Raw genomic sequence first — 19,806 nt, forward strand, 5'->3', positions numbered from 1 at the left:
AGCATGAACGGGGGAGGGGCAGAGAGAGAGGGAGACACAGAATCAGAAACAGGCTCCAGGCTCCGAGCCATCAGCCCAGAGCCTGACGCGGGGCTCAAACTCACGGACGGCGAGATCGTGACCTGGCTGAAGTCGGACGCTTAACCGACTGCGCCACCCAGGCACCCCAAGTGTCCAACTCTTGATTTTGGCTCAGGTCAGGATCTCACGGTCGTGAGATTGAGCTGGGCATGGAGTCTGCTTGGGATTTTCTTTCTGCCCCTCCCTTTCTCACATGTGATTTCTCTCAAAATAAAATAAATAAAATAAAAAATGCACTTAAATGAGCAGTCTCATGTGCTACCAAAAAATAAGTTAAAAAAAAGCCATATTGTGGAACAGACCTGGACACTACTCTGAATTGTGCCATCTGCCAGTTCAGCAGTTCAGCTGTGGAAACTTTGGAAAGTTACGTAACATCTCTAAGGCTCAGTTTCTGAGTCTACAAAATCACGATTATTAAACCTGGTTTACCTCTCAGAACTGTCATGAGGAATAAAGGCAATAAAATAAGAAAGCATTCTAATAACAAAAGACCAAAAAGGTAAAGCCTTTTTTCAGTTAAAAAAATTTTTTTTAATGTTTATTTATTTTTGAGAGACAGAGACAGAGAGAGAGACAGAGTGCAAGCAGGAGAGGGGCAGAGAGAGGGAGACACAGAATCCAAAGCAGGCTCCAGCCTCTGAGCTGTGTCAGCACAGAGCCTGATGAAGGGCTTGAACTCAAGTGGTGCGAGATCATGACCTGAGCCGAAGTCAGACACCTAACCAACTGAGCCACCCAGGCGCCCCTAGCAATTTTTTAGCACTGATCAGCTGGCACCTAAGAAAGAGGTCAACCTGGGTATTCTGTTCTTCAGTAGTCCTACTAAAGGTCAAACAACATTTTCAATTTCTTATTGATTCTCCAGAAAACTTTGAGAGGTTTGCTGGTGAGCCCAGGAGATAGGTGCCTCTGTTAAAGAGGACCAGGTTCCTTCATCAATTCCTCATTAATTAGCCAGATCCCCACCATGTCCCTTATCAGAGTTTCTCACTTGTCAGGCTTAAGGAATGAGTTCATTATATAATAATAATTAAATTTATTTTGAAGTTCTGGCAATTCACGTCACTTAATGTTTCTTGGAAGTTCTGCTTCCATTCTTTTCCACAGTCACCATCCTGGTTATAGCCCTCATAACTTCATGTCACACAAACTTGCTGATGAGATTATCATCAGACTCATTTTCCTCAATCTGGCTCAAGAAGTCATAAGGGCTTCTTCTAATCTTGGGCAACAAATTCAAACTCCCCTGCATGGCCGCCAAGCATCTTTTTCCCTCCTCTCCTCTACATCTGCAATCCTATTTTTTTCTTTCCCCCTTATACATGTGTATTAGTCAGCTCAGGCTGTCATGAGAAAATACCACAGACTGGGTGGCTTAGAGAAGAGAAATGTATTTCTCATAGTTTTGAAGACCGGGGGTCTGAGATCAGGGTGCTGGTGTGGTCAGGCTCCCGCGAGAGCTTTCTTGCCTTTTCCTGTGTCCTCACGTGGCTGTGAAAGAGACTGAGCGTGCTCTCAGGTTCTGGTGTCTCTTCTTACAAGGACAGTAACCCTAGCAGAAGGCTCCACCCTCATGATCCATCTGAACCTAATCTCCTCCCAAAGGAGGCGATCACCATCTCTAAATACCATCCCATGGAGGGGGCGGGTAGGGTTTCCACATGTGAATTTGGGAGGAGGGACACAATTCAGTCTGTAGAAACATATTCTGTTTCAGATGTAGTTTTACCTGCTTATTTAATCCTACTTGTTCCTTTCTTTGGGTTGGGCTGCTTGCTTTTATTTTCTAATTCTCTTCCTTTTCAAAACCCAATTCTAAATTCTAAGAAGCACACTTTCAGTTTAATCCTTCTTTTGTTGGGCTTTCTCCCATTTCATAAAATACTCCTTTGTGCCATTTTAGTTTGTGTATACTTGATTTTAAGCATTTTGCTATATATTTTTATTCTGAAATTACAATTGGGTTGTAGTGAGGCAAGTGCCATATTTTGAAGAATAAATACTGCTATAAAGAGCATCTCTCTATTATGAAAAGATTTTGACAGCCTAACTAATGGGTTACCTATCTTTAGCACTATGAGACTCCATTATAAGCAAGAGGAGAAAAAGGCGCAGTAAATGAGAGTTGATTGTGGCAAGATTTAGAATCATTGGGTTTTCAAGCCTCTATCTCTCATATTACATATTTTAAAACTTCACATCTTAAGAAGTGACTTAAGATCGTATAGGTAGTTAATGGTGATGATAGAGACCCTGATGTCTTTCTTCCCATTCTATGGTTTATTTATTTATTATTTTTTAAGTTTATTTATTTTGAGAGAGAGAGAATCCTAAGCAGGCTCTGCACTGTCAGCGCAGAACCCAATGTGGGATTTGAACATACAAACCGTGAGATCCTGACCTGAGCCAAAACCAAGAGTTGGACGCTCAACTGACTGAGCCACGCTGGTGCCCCTATGGTTTATTTATTAAAATGTATTTTTCCACTGAAAGCCTAGTTGGTTCTATTCATTTTCTGTTGGTGCTTAACAAATTATGACAAATGAAGCTGCTTAAAACAGACATTTATTATTCCCATAGCTTCCATGTTTCAGGAGTCTCAGCACAGTGGAAATGAATCCTTTGCTCAGGGTCTCACAAGGCTGCAACTAAGGTATTTGAGAGCTGGGGGTCCTCCTCCAAGCCCGTGTGAGTATTGGCAGAATTCATTTCCTTGAGGATGTAAAATTCATAGCAACAACAAACTCATTGCTTCTTCGAGGCCACGAGGAGAGTCTGTTGCTTCAAATCTCTGGCCTGTAAACCCTCTTTTAAAAGGCTTCCTAGGGCGCCTGGGGGTTCAGTCAGTTAAGTGCCCAACTCTTGACTTCAGCTCAGGTCATGATCTCATAGTTTATGAGATCTAGCCCCACGTCAGGCTCTGTGCTGACAGTGTGGAGCCTGCTTGGGATTCTCCCTCTTTCCCTCTCTCTCTGCTCGTCCCCCACTCAGGCTCTCTCTCTCAATATATACATATATATATATGTATGTGTATATATACATACAGGCTAAGCTCTCCTTAGCTTATATATATATGTATATATATATATATATATATATATATATATACATATATATATATATATATACATATATATATATTTTTTTAAAGGCTTACCTGATTAGATTAGACCTGATTAGATCAGGTCCTCCCAGAATAATCTCCATTTTGATGAACTCAAAGTCAGTTGATTAGGGACCTGATATTTGTAAAAATATCCTCACTTCTGTTATATAATGTAACCTAATCATGGAAAGGACACCCATCATATTTGAAGCACTCACCCACACTGTAGGCCAGAGGGTTATACTGGGTATGTATATTGGGTTAATTTTTAAAAATTAGGACAAGTAACAACAGAGAAAAACAAAATCATTTCTGGTGTGGCTTTCTGAATAAAACACCATAATGTGTTTCTTTCTAGTCATTTGTTCTTGTTGCCCTTCCCTACTCCCCTTTGGGTTTTTTTCTCCCCATACTTTAAAAATAGAGTCATATACTATATATAACTAAATCTGATACTTCATTCATTTGGCATTATTTTGTAAGAATTTTTACATGTTGTTCTATATCATCCCCATAGACATAATTTTTTCTTTAGTAAACATGTCTCTTTAGTGTGGAAGAAATGGAAAGTGTAGATAAGCAAAAAGGGAAAACAAATCAAATTGCAATATTCAGAATTCAGCCTGAGTGTCATACACTTTCAGATTTTTTATTTTGGTCTGAGTATTTTGAGTATACTCATATAGATATATTTCAAGGTGGAGACAATTTTTGGACCTTACCTCTCGGCATTCAAACTTCCCTTTGGGGAAGATGTCACAGTATTAAAAAAAAAAAACACTCTGATAATTCCTTGGGGCATAAGATGGGACTCTGAGTTTCAGGATATTGGATGATGTCAAGATGTCAGAGAAGGAGAAAGCTACACGGCAAGGTGGAGGAGCAGAATCTGGAGCTCCCAGGAAGTGTGGGAGGTGGGAGTGAAGAGCTGATAGAGGGAGAGAGGAGGGACAGAGAGGTGATGGTACCCTGCTGCACACTGTGCAATGTTCCTTTCCCCAGCTCAGTTTTCATTGCATCTGCTAGAAGTTTGAATTCTTGGTGTGAAGGATTTGTTGATGCAATGCAGGGTTTCTCAGCCTGGGGACCACTGACCTTTTGGGGCTGGATAATTCCTTATTGTGCAGTCCCTGTGCACTGAAGAGTGTTTAGTAGCATCCCTGACCTCTACCAACTAGGTGCCGATGGCAGCCCGCCTTCCATTTATGACAGCTAAAAGTATCTCTAGACGTTGCCAAATATCCCATGGGGGCAAACTCAGTTGAGAACCCCTGTTGTAATGGAAATGGTAGGAGTGATTACGTTTTGTGTTGGGTGATTATGTTGGCTTTGTAGTATGCCAACTTGTCTAGGCTGAACCGCATTCTCCAGTGGATTTTTCTGGTCAGGGTAGGTTTCTGGTCACCCTGTTGGTGTGAAGCAGCAACTGAACGTGCAACTGTTCTAATCTCCTTGAACCCTCCTTCAGCATCTCCCATTCCGGTGCATGAAATTTCACGGAGAAGGGCTGTGGCTTCTGTAGGATGCCCATGTCATTGTGTTAGTTTGCCAGGGCTGCTATAACAAAAAGCCACAGACCAGGTGGCTAAGCAACAGGAATGTATTTTCCCACAGTTCTGAAGGTTATGAGTTTGAGACCAAGGTGTTGGCTGGGTTGGTTTCCTCTAAGCCTCTCCTTAGCTTGTAGATGGCATCTTCTTTCTGTGTCTTCACATCAGATTCCCTTGGTGTGTGTGTGTGTTTCAATTCTAATTTCCTCTTCTTACAGGGATACTGGCCACATTAGATCATGACCCACCCTAATGAGTAATTTTAACTTAATTAACTTATTAAAGACACTATCTCCAAATATAGTCATATGCTGAGGTACTGGGGTATATTAGGGATCTCCGGAAAAACAACCAATAAGACCCCCCCAAAAATATGTAAGTAAGATATAAATGTATATATAGGTACATATCTATACATACATATATGCTTATAGCTATATCCTATTTATACAATATTAATTATAATATAATTATATAATAAAAATATTATGTTATAATATTATATATATAATAATTTATATGTATAAAAGGAGATTTATTATAAGGAATTGGTTCATGTAATAATGGAAGCTGAGAAATTCCAGGATCTGCCTCCTGGAAGCTGGAGATCCAGGAAAGACAAGAGTGTAATTATAGTCTGACACTAAAGGCCTGAGAACTAGGGGAACACATGGGGTAAATCTCAGTTCGAGGGCAGGAGGAGACTGATGTTCTAGCTCAAGCAGGCAGAAAATTCATCCCTTCTTCTACTTTTTGTTCTATTCAGGCCCTCAGCTGATTGGATGATGCTCACTCACACTGGGGGTCGGGGGGAGGTCCATCTACTTTGCTGAGTCTACCCATTCAAACGCTAATCTCATCCAGAAGCAACCTGCAGACCTATCCATAAATCATGTTTAATCTGGGCACCCTGCATCCCCGTCACTTTAATACATAACATTAACCATCATGTGGGAGTGAGGATGTCAACATGTGAGTTGGGGGGTAACAATATTCAGCCCAGAACAATTACCAAAGTCAGAGGCCACAAGAACTGATGTGGGCTTATTAGCCTGTCATTGTGGACCCTGGCTCATTTGTGTGGGTTCCCACATGTCCTCTCCGTACCTTACTTCACCTTTGCTTCCAGCCTGTCTGCCTTGTGGACTTCAAGTTCTAATATCAGACACAAAGGAGGAGTATTTAATCAACTCCCACAATTGTGTAATATCAGATTTATGTAGCAAGTATGTATGATATATGTAAATACCCATATTTGGTATATGCTTCTTTGATTGAACCCTGACTGATACAGCAGGGCAGAGGCAGAACACCAGGCAGACAGAGACTGAGGGTGAGGAGGGCAAAGGGAGATGTGGATCCACCCTCCCCTGCTCAAGAAGGGGCTTGCAGGAAGCTTCACACTGCACTAGGGTAGACAGTTAGAGGGGGCCAAAGAAATCTGAAGTAAAGGTCATGGGTAGGGTGTACTACCTGTGATTTTGTTCACATGAATAAACACAGAAACAATTTTAATGGCGCTATGGTTTGCTATTGAGTGGCTGTTCTACATTTAGCTTTACCTTGTGGTTGAATTTTTTTTTAAGTTTATTTATTTTGAGAAAGAGAGAACAAGGAGGGGAGGGGCAGAGAGAGAGAGAGAGAGAGAGAGAGAGAGAATCCCAAGCAGGCTGCCTACTGCCAGCCAGGTCAAATGAGGGGCTCAGTGCCACATCTCAGGAACTGTGAGATCATGACCTGAGCTGAGATCAAGAGTTGGACACTTAACTGACTGAGCCACCCAGGAGCCTCTTGTGGTTGAATATTTAAGTTGTTTTCACCCTCCTCCCTTCTCATTATAAATAATATTTAATCATTTTTTGTTCAGGTCTTATTTTGAATTAAGGATTACATTTTTATAAGAGTGAAATTACTAAGCATGTCAATTTGTGTCTCTGAGAAGAAGATGTAGGTGGGAAGTGGGAGAATCTTGAGAAGGATAAATTAGGGAGGGAATAGGAGTGGTTGGGGGAACCCTCTGGCCATGGTGCAGAGCCAACACCTGTGAAGGGAGAGATGGAAGTTGCAGCTGATGGGGTGCCCAGGGCAAAAGCTGATGTGTCTTTGTTTAGGCAGAAGTGGCCTGACTCAAGTCCCCTGTGTGCTCAGCCATTGGCTGGGATCAGGTTGGGAGAAGCATGGTATCCACCTGAATTCATGATGAATTAAGGTTACCCTTTGTAAGCAGGTCTTTTTGAAAAAGAGTTCAGCATTGTGCACCCTTACACTGGGCCATAGGATACATATGTATGTATGTATGTATGTATGTATGTATGTATGTATGTATTTATTTATACTTTATATCCAAATTAGTTAGCATATAGTGCAACAATGATTTCAGGAGGACGTTCCTTAATGCCCCTTACCCATTTAGCCCACACCCCTCCCACAACCCCTCCAGTAACTCTCTATTTGTTCTCCATATTTAAGAGTCTCTTATGTTTTGTCCCCCTCCCACTTTTTATATTATTTTTGTTTCCCTTCCCTTATGTTCATCTGTTTTGTGTCTTAAAGTCCTCATATGAGTGAAGTCATATGACATTTGTCTTTCTCTGACTGACCAATCTCGCTTAGCATAATACCCTCCAGTTCCATCCACGTAGTTGCAAATGGCAAGTTTTCATTCTTTTTGATTGCTGAGTAATACTCCATTTTATACATATACCACATCTTCTTTATCCATTCATCCATCAATGGGCATTTGGGCTCTTTCCATACTATCGCTATTGTTGGTAGTGCTGCTATAAACACTGGGGTGCATGTGTCCCTTTGAAACAGCACACCTGTATCCCTTGGGTAAATAGTAGTGCAATTGCTAGGTTGTAGGGTAGTTGTATTTTTAATTTTTTTAGGAACCTCCATACTGTTTTCCAGAGTGGCTGCACCAGTTTGCATTCCCACCAGCAGTGCAAAAGAGATCCTTTTTCTCTGCATCCTCACCAACATCTGTTGTTGCCTGAGTTGTTAATGTTATCCATTCTGACAGGTATGAGGTGGTATCTCATTGTGGTTTTGATTTGTATTTCCCTGATGATGAGTGATGTGGAGCATTTTTTCATGTGTCAGTTGGCCATCTGGATGTCTTCCTTGGAGAAGTGTCTATTCATATCTTTTGCCCATTTCTTCACTGGATTACTTGTTTTTTGGGTGTTGAGTTTGATAAGTTCTTTATAGATTTTGGATCCTAACCCTTTGTCTGATATGTCATTTGCAAATATCTTCTCCCACTCTGTCGGTTGCCTTTTAGTTTTGCTGATTGTTTCCTTCACTGTGCAGAAGCTTTTTATTTTGATGAAGTCCCAATAGTTCATTTTTGCTTTTGTTTCCCTTGCCTCTGGAGATGTATTGAGTAAGAAGTTGCTGCAGCCAAGATCAAAGAGATTTTTGCCTGCTTTCTCCTCAAGGATTTTGATGGCTTCCTGTCTTACAGTTAGGTGTTTCATCCATTTTGAGTTTATTTTTGTGTATGGTGTAAGAAAGTGGTCCAGGTTCATTTTTCTGCATGTCGCTGTCCAGTTTTCCCAGCACCACTTGCTGAAGAGACTGTCTTTATTCCATTGGATATTCTTTCCTGCTTTGTCAAAGATTAGTCGGCCATACGTATGTGGGTCCGTTTCTGGGTTCTCTATTGTGTTCCATTGATCTGAGTGTCTGTTTTTGTGCCAGTACCATACTGTCTTGATGATTACAGCTTTGTAATACAGCTTGAAGTCCGGGATTGTGATGCCTCCTGCTTTGGTTTTCTTTTTCAAGATTGCTTTCGCTATTCGGGGTCTTTTGTGGTTCCATACACATTTTAGGATTGTTTGTTCTAGCTCTGTGAAGAATGCTGGTGTTATTTTGATAGGGGTTGCATTGAATATGTAGATTGCTTTGGGTAGTATTGACATTTTAACATTATTTGTGGGACGCCTGGGTGGCTCTGTCGGTTAAGCGTCCAACTTCAGTTCATGTCATAATCTCGCAGTTTGTGGGTTCAAGCCCCACTTCGGGCTCTGTGCTGACAGCTTGGAGCCTGGAGCCTGCTTTGGATTCTGTGTCTCCCTCTGTCTCTGCCCCTCCCCTGCTCATGGTCTGTCTCTCAAAAATAAATAAATGTTAAAAAAAAATTAACAATATTTGTTCTTCCTATCCAGGAGCATGGAATATTTTTCCATTGCTTGTGTGTCTTCTTCAATTTCTTTCATAAGCTTTCCATAGTTTTCAGTGTATAGATTTTTCACCTCTTTGGTTAGATTTATTCCTAGGTATTTTATGGTTTTTGGTGCAATTGTAAATGGTATCTATTCTTTGATTTCTCTTTCTATTGCTTCATTGTTGGTGTATACAAATGCAAACAATTTCTGTGCATTGATTTTATATCCTGCAACTTTGCTGACTTCATGAATCAGTTCTAGCAGTTTTTTGGTGGAATCTTTTGGGTTTTCCATATAGAATATCATGTCATCTGAAAAGAGCGAAAGTTTGACCTCCTCCTGGCTGATTTGGATGCCTTTTATTTTTGTGTTGTCTGATTGCAGAGGCTAAGACTTACAATACTATGTTGAGTAACAGTGGTGAAAGTGGACATCCCAGTCTTATTCCTGACCTTAGGTGGAAAGCTCTCAGTTTTTCCCCACTGAGGATGATATTAGCATTGGGTCTTTCATATATGGCTTTTGTGATTTTGAGATATGACCCTTCTATCCCTACTTTCTTGAGGGTTTTTATCAAGAAAGGATGCTGTATTTTGTCAAATGCTTTCTCTGCATCTATTAGAGGATCATATGGTTCTTGTCCTTTCTTTTATTGATGTTATGAATCACACTGATTGCTTTGCAAATATTGAACCAGCCCTGCATCCCAGGTATAAATCCCACTTGGTCGTGGTGAGTAATTGTTTTAACGTATTGTTGGATCTGGTTGGCTAATATCTTGTTGAGGGTTTTTGCATCCATGTTCATCGGGGAAATTGGTCTATAGTTCACCTTTTTAGTGGGATCTTTGTCTGGTTTTGGAATCAAGGTAATGCTGGCTTCATGGAAAGAATTTGGAAGTTTTCCTTCCATTTCTATTTTTGGAACAGCTTCAAGGGAATAGGTATTAACTCTTCCTTAAATGTTTGGTAGAATTCCCCTGGGAGCCATCTGGCCCTGGTCTCTTGTTTTTTGGGAGGTTTTTGATTACTAATTCAATTCTTACTGGTTATGGGTCTGCTCAAATTTTCTATTTCTTCCTGTTTCAGTTTTGGTACTGTATACGTTTCTAGGAATTTGTCCATTTCTTCCAGATTGCCCATTTTATTGGTGTATAATTGCTCATAATATTCTCATTATTGTTTTTTATTTCTGCTTTGTTGGTTGTGATCTGTCCTCTTTCATTCTTGATTTTATTTATTTGGGTCCTTTCCTTTTTCTTCTTGATCAAACTGGCTAGTGGTTTATCAATTTTTTAAATTGTTTCAAAGAACCAACTTCTGGTTTCATTGATCTGTTCTACTGTGTTTTTTTTTGTTGTTGTTGTTTTGATAGCATTGATTTCTGCTCTAATATTTATTATTTCCTGTCTTCTGCTAATTTTGGGTTTTATTTGCTATGCTTTTTCCAGCTCTTTAAGGTGTAAGGTTAGATTGTGTATCTGAGACCTTTCTTCCTTCTTTAACAAGGCCTGGATTGCTATACACTTTCCTCTTATGACCGCCTTTGCAGCATCCCAGAGGTTTTGGGCTGTGGTGTTATCATCTTCATATTTTCCATGTACTTTTTAATTTCCTCTTTAACTTCTTGGTTAGCCCAATCATTTTTTAGTAGGATGTTCTTTAGTCTCCGAAGTATTTGTTACCTTTCCAAATTTTTTCTTGTGGTTGATTTCAAGTTTCATAGCATTGTGGTCTGAAAATCTGCATGGTATGATCTCAATATTTTTGTACTTGTTGAGGGTTGATTTGGCCCAGTATGTGGTCTATTCTAGAGAATGTTCCATGTGCACTGGAGAAGAATATATATTCCACTGCTTTAAGATGAAATGTTCTGAATATATCTGTTAAGTCCATCTGATCCAATGTGTCATTCAAAGCCATTGTTTCCTTGTTGATTTTTTGACTAGATAATCTGTCCATTGCTGTGAGTGGGGTGCTGAAGTCCCCCACTATTATGGTATTATTATTATTATCGATGAGTTTCTTTATGTTTGTGATGAATTGATTTATATATTTGGGTGCTTGCACATTTGGTGCATAAATGTTTACAATATTAGGTCTTCTTGGTGGATAAACCCCTTGATTATGATATAATGCCCTTCTGCATCTCTTGATACAGTCTTTATTTTAAAGTCTTTATTTTGTCTGATATAAGTATGGCTACTCCAGCTTTCTTTTGTTGACCATTAGCATGATAGATGGTTCTCCATCCCCTTACTTTCAATCGGAAGGTGTCTTTAGGTCTAAAGTGGGTCTCCTATAAACAGCATATAGATGGATCTTGTTTCCTTATCCATTCTGTTACCCTGTGTCTTTTGATTGGAGCATTTGGTACATTGACATTTAGAGTGAGTACTGAAAGATATGAATTTATTGCCCTTATGTTGCTTGTAGAGTTGGAGTTTCTGGTGGTGTTCTCTGGTCCTTTGTAGTCTTTGTTGCTTTTGGTATTTATTTATTTATTTATTTTTTCATCTTTTCTCTCCTCAGAGGGTCCCCTTTAGAATTTCTTGCAGGACTGGTTTAGTGTTCACAAACTCCTTTAATTTTGTTGTTTGTCTGGGAAACTTTTAATCTCTCCTTCTATCTTGAATAAAGAATTCTTGACTGCATATTTTTCTGATTCAGCACACTGAATATATCCTGCCACTCCTTTCTGGCTTGCCAAGTTTTTGGATAGGTGTGCTGCAAACCTGATCTGTCTTCCTTTGTAGGTTAGGGACTTTTTTTCGCTTGCTGCTTTCATGATTCTCTCCTTCCCTGAGTATTTTTTGAATTTGACTATGATATGTCTTGTTGATGGTTGGTTTTTGTAGAATCTAATGGGAGTCCTCTGTGCTTCCTGTATTTTGATGTCTGTGTCTTTCCCCAGGTTAGGAAAGTTTTCTCCTATGATTTGCTCACATAACCCCTCTACCCCTTTTTATCTCTCTTCACCTTCTGCGACCCCTATGATTCTGATGTTGTTCCTTTTTAATGAGTCACTGATTTCTCTAATTCTTAAAGTGTGCTCTTTTGCCTTAGTGTCCCTCTTTTTTTCTGCTTCATTATTCTCCATAAGTTTGTCCTCTATATCCGCCAATTCTCTGTGCTGCCTCATCCATCCTTGCTGTCATGGCATCCATCGAGATTGAAGCTCAGTTATAGCATTTTTTATTTCATCCTGACTAGTTTTTACTTCTTTTATCTCTGCAGAAAGGGGTTCTAATCTATTTTCGACTGCAGCTAGTATGCTTATTATCGTGATTCTAAATTCTGGTTCAGACATCTTGCTTGTATCTGTATTAGTTAAAGTCCCTGGCTGTTGTTTCTTCCTGCTCTTCCTTTTAGAGCTAATTCCTTCGTTTCATCATTTTGAAGGGAGAAAAGGAATTAATGAGGTAAAAAAAAATTAAAAGTAAAAAATTAAAAACAAGACACACACACACAAAATCAAATAAATGATGCTAGATCCTAGGTGTGTTTTGGTCTTGGTGTTGAAAGGGGCTTGATAGATTAGAGGAAAAAGGGGGAAAGAAAAAAAAGGGAAATAGTTTGAAAATTTGAAAAAATGAATACACTGAAATAAAATGAAATGATAGAAATAGAATTTGAAAAAACTTACACAAAAGTAAAGAAATATAGTAGAGAAAAATTAAATAAAAATATTTTCAATAAAAATTGAAAGTAAAAGTAATTTTTTTTCTTTCTATATTCAAGAAAAGGAAAAGAAACGAAAAAGAGAAAAAAAAGAAAATTGAATAGCTGGACCAGTGAACAGACTGAAATATGATTGAAATTACTTCGTTTTCCCCTAGAAGTTAAACTGTGAATCACTTTATAGTCTGTAAACTAAGTAGTTGGAGAGATTTGTGTTTCTGGAGAGTGAGGTTGGCCCAGTTGCGGGGCTTAGTGTAATGGCTCCATTCTCCACTAGATGGCGCTGCTTAGCTTAGTGGGGTGGACTGCTGCGGAGCTCGTAGGTGTGTATGTGCATGCGCGAGAGCAGTGAAAATGGCGTCCCCCAGCTACACAGTCCCTGGTGTCAGAGCTCTGTGCTCTCCGGACCAGCAGTCGCACACTGGTCCTTTGTCTCTGGCTTCCGTCCACTCCACTCTTTTACACTGTCAGTGAACAAGCTGTCAGGTTGCCAGATGGCACCTCCCTCCTGAGTTGTATCTCAGGTGCGGCTGTTTTCCCCGAGCCCTCACTTCTGAGGGACTGCAGGTTTGACCCACTCAGACCTTCTGCGGGAGGGTCTCACCGAGTAGTGGCCAGGTGCCGGCCCCACCCAGGAATGTTCGCAGTCCGTGCTGCTGCCAATGCCCAGAGACTGCAGCCGGGCACCAGCCCACCCCAGCAAAAGTTCATGCGAACGTGTAGCAGCAGCATTTTGGGGATTATGGAAAATCGCAACACCCATCTGGCACCAAGCTTCACCTTTAATGACCTTCTTCCAGCACCAGGGAATGTGGTTGTTCTCTGCAATCTGCGGGGACTGGGTGGTCGCAGAGCCTCTGCCAAATGTCCTTCCAGCAGTGGAACCGCTTCTCCCCATGTGGCCCGAGAACCTCCCAGACCCCACTCTGTTCCTGGGGATTTGCCCTTCTCACCAGAGCACCACCAGGTATTGAGCTGCGGAGTTTCAGACTCTGTGCTCCCCCTGTTTATAGAGTCTTAATGGAATTTAAACCCTCTTATTTCTCCTTTCTCCCTTTTTAGTTCTGTCCCTGTGGCTGTTTCCCCTTTTCTACTTTCTCTCCAGCTGCTTTTGGGGGGGGCGCTTTTCCCGAACTCTCCCCCCATCTCCATCCTCTCTCTGCATGCAAAAACAGCTCCCTGCCCTCCTCCCTTCTCTCTCCCCCAGTTCACCTCTCTGTGCCCGTAGTACCTGCTGAGTTCTGTGGTTCAGGGTGTGCAGATTGTTGTGTTGATCCTCAAATCAGTTTTCTGGTTGTGTAGGATGGTTTAGTGTTGATCTGGCTGTATTTCATCGTTGTGAGATGCAAAAAAACCTTCCATGCTGTTCCGCCATCTTGGGTCCTCCAGGTTATGTATTGTTTTAAGATGAATTGCTAACTTATTTTCCATGAGAGTTGTAGACTTGGGCACACTAAGCAATACAAGTCTCTCTACTTTGGACTCAGATACACACAAGCCCATGACACACCTGAAGTGAACGCACCCTGCAGATGGGTGGCTGCTTGGATCTCTCCTGAGTTTTGCCCCTCCCCACAGGATATGTATGAGCCTCTGCTCGCTGCCTTCAAACAGTCTTCAATTCCATGGCCACCCACTCTGCCTCCTGATGTCGCATGGCAGTCCCCAACCCAGGTCATGATTTGGCAAAGCAGGATTCAACCCTGCCATGTCCACATAACCAGGAATGAGTGACGTTAGCATGTAAAGTAAAAAATAAGGGCAGCTTCTTAAATGTTTAAAGTACAGTGACTCTAAGCTCTTACCTGCCCTCATTAGCCTAAAGCCATTTTCTTTTTCTAGCATTCTTTTCTTGAAAACCAATGTGGTGGGAAAGTCTTTTAAAGTATTAATTGAGGCACTGTCTTTTCACCTGCCAAGAATAGCTGTCCTCCCTCTTCATTTGATAGCTAAAGGAAAGAGCATCCAGAGCTGTGGGTACAATTTATAGGGTGAGACAAAGATGCCAAGTTCATGATTTATATCACTCTAATGTAAGGCAGGATGGATTTTGATGTGGCACAGAGAAAAGAATTTACTTTCCTGTTCCAGGAATAGGAAGGAAGAGACAGGTAAAAGGAGCCCCTATCTGCCGCAGCAGAGCTGATGAGCTGGCCTGAGGAGAGGAGGAGTGTTCTGTGTGACCCCACCCTGCCTCTCCCCACACAGACCCGTGGTGGGGTTGGGTGTGTCTTTGTGGGCATGGGCTGCAGGTGGTCATGAGGAATGTCCGGGACAGGAGAAAAATTCCTTCCTTGAATTGGAGGGTTTCAAATAAAGACATTTTGTGCCTCGTTTTCTGCCTAGATCTTTTGAGATACTGTCTTAGTCTGTCTGGGCTGCCATAACAAAATACCATAAACTGGGAGACTCATCAACAATAGAAATTGATTATTGCTCACAGTTCTGGAGGCTGGAAGTCTGAGATCAGGGGGCCAGCACAGTTGGGTTCTCTCTTCCTAGTTGCAGACTGCCTGTTGCCTTCTCATCAGATCCATGCATGGTGGAGCGCAGAGAGGGAGAAAGACTCTTATGAGGTGCCAATCCCCTTTATCAGGGCTCTATCCTCCTGACCTCATCCAAACCTAATCACATGCTAATGGCCCCACCTCCTAATGCCATCACATAGGTGGGGAGGGTTTAATATATGAATTCTGGGAGGTCACAAACCCCATAGATTCTCCTCATACCACTAGGCATGGAGAAGCAGTGAAAATGGGGACCCGGCCCATCTATTCACAGGAGGGTCCAGAATGTGGTTGGGGGTGCAGATGGGATCTGAATGCTCTCATGTACCTGGGGATAGGGAAGGTGGAATATGACAATCAGCAGGCTGGTTGCCGGGAACAGAGCAGGTGGACAGCCATAAATACATTGCTGATGTCTCACAGAATCTTCTGTGTCACAGGGCCAACCTGTGGGCCAGGTCAGAAGGGGGAGTTCAGAGCCATCACCGGGCGGAGAGAACAGTGGAGGAGATGAGCAACCAGGAACACTGCCTCTCTTCCCCCCGGATGCTACTTTGTGATGTAAACTTTCCCTGAAGGACCGTCTGCTATTAGTGAAGGGGCTGGCACAAGAGTTCAGAAAATAAAATGAGTTGCAATGCAGTTTATTTGCTGCTGTGACGATGGATGAGCACATCTAGTATGTCCTCAGTCACAATCCTTACCCTGACCTGAAAAATCGAAAGTGAGGTTCTCCTGTGGCCGGCTGCTTTCCACGCCCCCTTCCAGGGCTCCTCCTGGGGCTCTTTGTGGTCTCATGCCCCCCCTTGTGGTCATTGCTTGATATGGCTCCCGCTCTGGGTGGGAGGGAGGAAGCTCCTTCACTCAGTCTGATTCAGTCAAAGTGGCTCAGAGCAAAAATGGCCTGAGGTTCCCAGGCTTATGGATGGCTGTTGGTGACATAAACGTGGCTACTTCCTGCAAAGTGTGTCCAAGACGTCAGGATGGCTGAAGCAAGATGAATCACTGCCTACTGTGCCCAGACAGGTCTTTCCTAGGACAGTCTGGGCCCTGGGATGATTGCACTACCATCTTCTCTATGGCGAGTGTCTTCTTAGCTTCTCCTTTCCTGCTAGGAGCCCTCATCTGAGGTCATTTTGTCCTTATGACATATTCTATCACATTAAAATATATATATATATACCTTTAACCTTGGAATAGTTTTAAACTTACAGAAAAGTTGCAAAGATAGTAGAGTTCCTATATATTCCATACCCAGTTTCTCCTAGTAGTAACATCTTACATTCCTAAGGGACATTTGTCACAACAAATGAGGCAGTATTGAGAAACTATTATTAACTGAAGTCCATACTTTATTCAGCTTTCCCTAGTTTTTTTGTTTTTTGTTTTTTGTTTTTTTACACCTAATGTCCTTTTCCTGTTCTAGGATCCCACTCAGGGTACCTCATTACATTGAATCATGTCTCCTTAGGGACCTCTGGCCTGTGACAGTTTCTCAGGTCTTCTTTGCTTTTGATGAGATTGACAATTTTGAGGAATACTGGCAGAGTATTTTGTCGAATGTCCTTCAACTGGAACTTGACTAGACTGAGGTTATGGGTTTTGTGAGGAAGACCAGAGGTGAAGGACCCTCTTCATCACGTCGTATCAAGGGTACGTGCAGTCAATACAACTCATCACTGTTGATATTGACCTTGATCACTTGGCTGAGGCAGTGTTCATCAGCTTTCTCTAAAATAAAGTTCTCTTTTCCCCCTTTCCATGCTGTACTCTTAGGAAAGACATCACCCTACACAGTCCTGTTCCATCACTTTCGAATCTCAGTGAGGAAGACCCTGTGTCTCCAGTGGTTGCTGTGTTTTTCAGAGTTGTTCCATAAGCAATTTATTATTTGTGGTACAAGGCACATTAAAAAAATAGAAAATATTAATCAAAAAGGCTTTAAAGACTTCATAGCAATTCAAATTGTTATAGCCTCAGCAGAATATCTTCCCAAAATTGGAATTAGAAAATCATGTAAGAACTTCAGTGACTCAAGAAAAATCACATAATTTGGCACTACCATCAATAGAACAGAAATTTTGTGGAAAATATGATTAAACAACATAATTAGAGGCATTGCCGAAATTAAGGCAAGAAAAATAAATATTTCGGAATTCGTGTGTAATTTGTAAATTACGTGTGTCTGTACTTTATGACTCATCCAAACTTGACCGGTAACAGAACACCCAGGCATGTGCAATAGTAATTAAATTCAGCTGTCTGATATTTGCCCACTTGCAGTTGTGGCTTTTTGTGAAGGTGTATTTGTTTTGACAGGAGGGTAGAACATATTTTGCTTAATTTAGAACTTTTAGTTTGTTAGAGGTGTGGCCTATAGACCTCCCTTTGTACTCACAGCCTGAGCCCCGGAAATGCTAGGGGCGGGTGTGACCGTTTGGAGGAACACGAACATGACCCTCAGCATTGCCAGTGGAAAGTTTCCTCCCTGGCCACTTTGGTGTCTAGTTTGATTCTGTATTTGTTAATGTGCCTCAATCGAACTGGAGGAGGCTGTGGTGGGGACCTGGTTTATAGCTGATGGCTTAGAAGCCAGGGGACAGCCTGGACTTTCAGCTGGCATCTGAAGGGGGGCGGAGGGGCATTCTGGTGGGACAGAGCCCTTCACCTGAGGGATCTGACACTATCTCTGGGTAGACAGTGTCATTACTGAGTTAATTGTAGAACACGCAGCTGGGGTCACAGAAATGCTTGGTGTGGGGACCTCCCCCCTCCACCTGGTGTCAGAAGTGTAGTAAGTGTGGTGGCTCAGTGAGAGTAGAGGAGAAACCCAGGAGGACTGAGACTTTTCTCACTCACTTGGTTATACTCCATGGCACGTATCCCAGTCTGCAGTTAACTTTTAATTTATATATTATCTGTTTAATATTTGTTTTCCTTGATGAGGTTTGAGGAAGATAATGAATCTCACCTTCTTCCTTCTCTGGGTTCAGAGTCAATTAAGAAATAAGACACAGGAGTCAGAGATAAAACATCGGCATTATTACTGGTAACAAACTATTCTGACAACTTTGCTCATTGCTGACACTTATGACTCATTCCAAGAGAGATGCCTTAGTTTTTACAGTTGGACGGTGTCCTTACAGGATATAAGCACTACTCACAATCACCCATTCCCCACTTCTTTCAGGAGGTATTGTAAACATTTCCAGGGATTAAAAAAATTAACCTCAGTCTCTTTTAATGCAAACAATTGCCATGTGGCATGCTGGGAGTGGAATTGCAAGAGAGAGCACATAGGGCTCTGGCCGAACAACAGGGCAGGGGCTGGGAGATAATGGACAGTGTGTGCATAGGCCTGCACCTACATGGGTGTAGTAAATAGGGGTGCTTCTCAGCAAGCAAAGGAGGCCCCTCTTAGAATGTTGGGCTGGGAGTGACAGAGATGGATATTTAGGGGGAAAATCACCCAACATTTCAGAGTCCCGAGACTGTAGGCACCCTAGAATCTCTGGCTGAAAAGAGAGACCCCAGTTTTTCACTCCTTTTGAAAGGATATCTTGAGAGTTAGTGAGATTGTATGATTGTGGAAGGTTGCCAGGGGCTATGGACTGGGAGACATAAGAAGAGAATGGATAGCAATAAATCTGGGCAACTCAGAAAGAATGTTCAGAGAATAGAAACTTTATATATTGATTGCAAGTAAGCAAAGAAAGCCACTTTAATGCTTATAGTGAGACTGCAGCCGCATTTGGGGAAGGTAAATTAGAGGGAGGAGGTGAGGGGAGATGGGAGAGGCCTTGCCTGGCTTACAGATAAGAGGCAAAAAAAAAAAAAAAAAAAAAAAAAAAAGCCCAGAAATGCTGTTACCTGTAGAAGTGAAGCTGGGATCCAGCTGTGCCCCTGGAGGCTTGCTGTCAGTGCAACAAACTAACAGCTTGTTGTACTCAAATGGGAGTTGAGTAAAAAGCCATTATTAGAAGGAATGTAAACAAAAACTGCCAGTTAGGCCCACAGAAAAGCATTTTTTGTGTTTGAAGCCTAAGAAACAATGGTTCAGGTTCAAGGTTATGTGGAGTTTTAAGCAAATAGTCAGCAGGGTTTACTTTAGGAGGGCATCTTGACACACAACCAAATGACCCAAATAAGGCAAGCACTGTGGAGTTCAGGCAGTAGGTAAGTAATCCCTTCTGTTCACAATGGGCATCCCAGTCATTCCTTATTTATTTACCTAGTTTTACTTTAGAATCCAGTTTAGTAGGACTCTAGTAGGAAGTGTAATAAATCCAACCTTAGGGACACAGTGGCCTTGAAAAATGTAGGTAGCAATCTAGCAAATTACATGTCTTGTGCAATTTGGTGGGCAAGTCGGTGGGAAGGTGGAACTGAGCTCGCAAATTTGCAGCTTCCAAAGCCATCGGTTTTGAAGACTATGGGGTTACCTAGGATGGCAGTTGACTTTTACTCCTTTAAAAGTGAAGTTTAGGGCTAGATTGGCCCTTTGATATTATCTAATCCTACCCTGTCATTTTAGGAAAGATAATAGACCCAGAGAGGTCAGAGTTTTGCTAAAGATTACAACACCTAGCTAGCAGTTGACTAGGATTCCAGTAATCTGAAGGTGTGCTGTGATAAGACTGGAATATGGGAAGTCTATGTCTGTGGGGTATGAATGACAAGCTGGCTCTCCTGAGGCTGTCTTCA

This window comes from Prionailurus bengalensis, chromosome B3 (assembly GCF_016509475.1).
Source record: "Prionailurus bengalensis isolate Pbe53 chromosome B3, Fcat_Pben_1.1_paternal_pri, whole genome shotgun sequence".
In the NCBI taxonomy this organism is placed as follows: domain Eukaryota; kingdom Metazoa; phylum Chordata; class Mammalia; order Carnivora; family Felidae; genus Prionailurus; species Prionailurus bengalensis.